Source organism: Nothoprocta perdicaria, unplaced genomic scaffold, assembly GCF_003342845.1.
Source record: "Nothoprocta perdicaria isolate Ctin4 unplaced genomic scaffold, notPer1 scaffold_50, whole genome shotgun sequence".
Lineage (NCBI taxonomy): Eukaryota > Metazoa > Chordata > Aves > Tinamiformes > Tinamidae > Nothoprocta > Nothoprocta perdicaria.
In genome coordinates this window covers 3,441,621-3,445,453 of record NW_020455755.1, presented here as the reverse complement: position 1 = coordinate 3,445,453, position 3,833 = coordinate 3,441,621, and positions in this window count along the sequence as shown.

Genomic DNA, 3,833 nt, shown 5'->3' with positions numbered 1-3,833 from the left:
CCCGGGTGCTGCCTGCAGCTCTCCAGTTGCAGCCTGTTTGTCCCCAGGCCCCTCGGTGCCGCTGCTGACCCCCTCGCTGGCTCCCAGCCCGGTTAGTGGAGGGCAGCAAAATGCAGCGAGTGGCGGTCAGTAACTGAAGGGTTTTAACTCACATCTCTCCGGGGAGATGATGGCTTTTCACCAGGGGTCCTTTCTGCAGGCAGGAGGGGGCATATCACAATTTCACAGACAGGAGTTAAGTTTTTATCTCCAGAAGGGTCATTTCCTCCTTTTTTTTTCCCTTCCTTTTTTTCTTCTTTTTTAATTTACATCTGCCCTGGACCTTTTTTTTTTTTTTTTTTTTTTTTTTTTTTTTTTTTTTTATGAGCTTCTGTCTCTGATCTATCTGACATTGCAGATGCCTTCTTCCTTTCACATCCATCTTTGTGCTGTTGCCAATCTGTTGTGTATAAAGTCAGTACTTTCATAAGCTGGCGGAGATGGAATCTCTCTAATTATTTTTGTGATTCTTCTCTGTTTCCAGTGAGGGAAATCTCGCCGGGCTCTGCTAGGAGCCGACAGATCCCACTGTCATGTGAAAGGTAATGAATTTCTGCAGCTTTCCTGCTCTTTCCTCCCAGGCTGGCGAAGGGAGCAGGTCCTGTCCAGCCGGGAGAGGCGAGTGCCGCCTTCGCCGCAGACGTGACCTCCCTGTTTGGCTCCTGGCAGGGTGGGTAAAGGACTTTTTCCTAACGTTTTATTTCTTGCGGAGCTGCCTTTTCAGGCAGTTACACCCTGACACCCCAGCAAAGAGCCTGGGATTCAAAGGCCCTGCCTGTCCCTTGGCGTTCGCCTGGTGCTGCGGGTTTCGGGGCCGGCTCCAGCAGCCTTTGGTGGCGGCGGGAGAGCTTGTTCCCTGCTCCCAGACCAACCCGGGCACCAACCTAATTGCAGGGCTGGGCTCGGTTGCCTCAAAGCCCCTTGTTCCCGCTGATGTGCCAGCCTTCGGTAGCCTCTTTTATGGCTTAATGCGGGTCTTTGCATAGATGCCCTGCAGTGCTGCTGGCGTTAACGTTGACTTTATCTCAAGGGCTTTTGCTCCGAGGCCGGAGACCCTGGGTAGGGGCACCCTCGTTGCCTCTTCTCCCCTCCCTGTGTGTTTTGTGCCAGGCTGGGGGTTCACCAGCAGGAGCCAGAGGCCTCGGAGCTTTGCAGCGTGCTCGGCGCAGGACTGCAGCTGGGAAGCCCAGGGAGATCATTTGAATAATTTAATACCGGGCTGTGACCAAGCCTGCAGAAAAAGAGTAAAGGAAAGAGAGAGGCCCCCAGCCCCGAGCAACAATAGCTCCTGAAAGGACAGGCCGGGGCACGTCGGTGCCGCCGCAGGCAGCGCGCGGCCCGGGCAAACAGGCCGCTCGCATTCCTGGCGGCGGCCGCTTTGTTCCCGCGCGGGCGCCCGCCGCGCGCCGCAGGGCCTGCGCTCGCTGCCCTCGGCCCGGCCCGCTGCCCGTGCTCCGCGCTGCTGCGGCGGGAACGGCAGGAAGAGCGGGGCTCTGCTCTCCGGGTGTCCCAGTTTATCCCGTTAGCGGGGACGCCGGGCAGGCAGGAGGGTGCTGGGCACGGGGCGAGCTGCTTCCCGTGCTCCTCTCGCCCCGGCCGCGGGGCGCAGAGCCGTTAACCTTCTCCGCGTGTCCTGGCAGCGGTGCCCGGAGAGCCTCGCACAAGGAGCCGCGTCCAGGGCGGCACCCGATGCCCTCGCGCATCCCGCTGAGCCCGGCCCTTGCTGCCAGCAGGACACGGCCCCGGGCGCCCCGTTTGCCTCCACTCGCATCCCCGTTCCCACGGGGCTCCACGGAACCGCAGCCGCCGGCCATCTGTCCGGCCGCCCCTCATTGCTGCCTCCCCGCGGGGACAAGTCCCTGGGAACAGGGAGACGCTCCCTGCTCCTTTCCCTGGGGCAAAATCGCTCCGCCTGGCAGCGTCTCCAGGCACCAGCGCGGCCGCTCACCGGCCCCGCGCTTGAAGGTGAAGGCGGGCGAAGGGGTGACACAAGCAGTGACCCCAGGAAGGGGCAGATGGGGCAGAAATGCAGCAGGGCGCCTGCCCGGGGCCGCCTGGGCTCGGGGACAGAGCTGTCGCACTGACGGAGGCCTCTAGAGCAGCCCCGGGCCTGCGTGGGGCTGCAGACAAAGGCCCCGCGGCACCGCAGAGCGCGGGGCGGGTTCGTTAGGGAGCTGGGAAAAGGAGGGCGCCTTTGTTTGCAGGGTCTGACACCTCCGCAGCCGGCACCTTCCAACAGCTTCGTCGGCTCCTAGCTAATTAGCAGAGGCGCTAATTAGCCTCGGCCTCGCTGAAATTATTAACATCAAAGTGGCGCAGGAAGGAGCGAGCAAAGCGGGCTCTGCGTCGTGCCCGTTTTGGGGCGCCGCGGGGCTGAGCCGCTCTCACCGCGCACGCGCGGTCACCCGCGTCCCTCCTGCTGCCTCCGCAGCCCCGCGGCGCTGGTTAAAGTTTAGCTCGTTGCTCCCGGCCAACAGCAAATCCCAGCCTCTGGAAAAGGCCCCGCGGTGCCTCTTGTGCCCGGCCGTGCCGCTCTCCGCGTGCCCCGCTCCGAGGATCCCGCGGGAACAGGGCAGGTCCGACCGCGTGCCCAGCGCCAGGGCGAGCCCCAAGAGGAGGCACTGGTCCGCTCGCTCTCGCCGTGGGGATTTTATTGGAAGCAGAGCCCGCTGGAGCGAGGAGCAGCACGAGCTCCTGGAGCACCGCGTGCCAGCGCCGGCCTCGCTCGGCTGTCCCCCGGGAATCCCTCTCCTCTGCCATTTGCTCACTGAAAGCTGCCAGCGTTTGGGTCCGTGGCAACTGCCTCCGCTGATGGGCTGGAGCCGGCGGTGGTGGCGCTAACAGGCGCTCGCAGCCTGTCATCTGCTGCGCTCCATCTCCAGGGAAAGGGGCGAATGCTCCCATATGCCGCTCGGCTTTTGGAAAGAGTCAAGTGGGGGCTGGAGCCTGACAGGTTGTCTTTTATTCTCCCTCCAAGTCCCTGCTTGGGGGATGAAAGAGCCCGGCCCGGGGGCTGCACAGAGGCCTTCGTGGAGCCTGGGGCGTGAGCAGGGGTAGGACAAAGGCCGAGCCCGGCCCGGGGCGCGTTGTGCATCCCGGGAATGACGCGGGGCAGTGCCGGGGAGCGGGGCCCGGCCCGCGCCGTCCTGCTGTCTGCACAGCCCTGTCCTGCTGTCTGCACAGGGGCCTTTGCCAGGGGCACCGCCAGCCTGGGGGCTTGGGGGCCTCGGGGGCTGCGTGCGGGGGCACCGGTGAAGGGGACACAGAGGCAGCGGGGACAACGCGTGTCCCGGCGCGAGGGCTGCGGCCAGGAGCTGGTACCCAGGGTAGCCGGAGGTGGCTGTGCCCAACCCGGTGATGCCCGGGGATGTCCCTGCTCCATGTGGCAATACCTGGAGCCCAGGGGTCCCTGAGGGTGGCTGTACCTGGGGCGGTGGTACCCAGGGATGGCTGTGCTCCAGGCAGTGATTCCTGGGGGGGGGCTGTGCCCCATGCAGTGGTACCCAAAGTCGGGAGGTACCCAGATGCCAGGGATGGCTGTGCCCCAGGCAGGGTGTCCGTGCCCCGTGTGACGGTCCCTGCTCCCCGGGGGTGTCTGTGCTCCGTGTTATGGTACCCGGGGGTGCCCGCACCCCGTGCGTCGGGCCCTGGGGGTGTCCGTGTCCCATGCACTGATGCCCAGGGGTGTCCGTGCCCCGTGTGACGGTTCCCGGGGGTGCCCGCGCCCCGTGCGGAGGCCGCCGCTCCCCGGGGGGGGCGGGCAGCGGGGGCGGGGCGGTGTCTCCGCGCTGGCG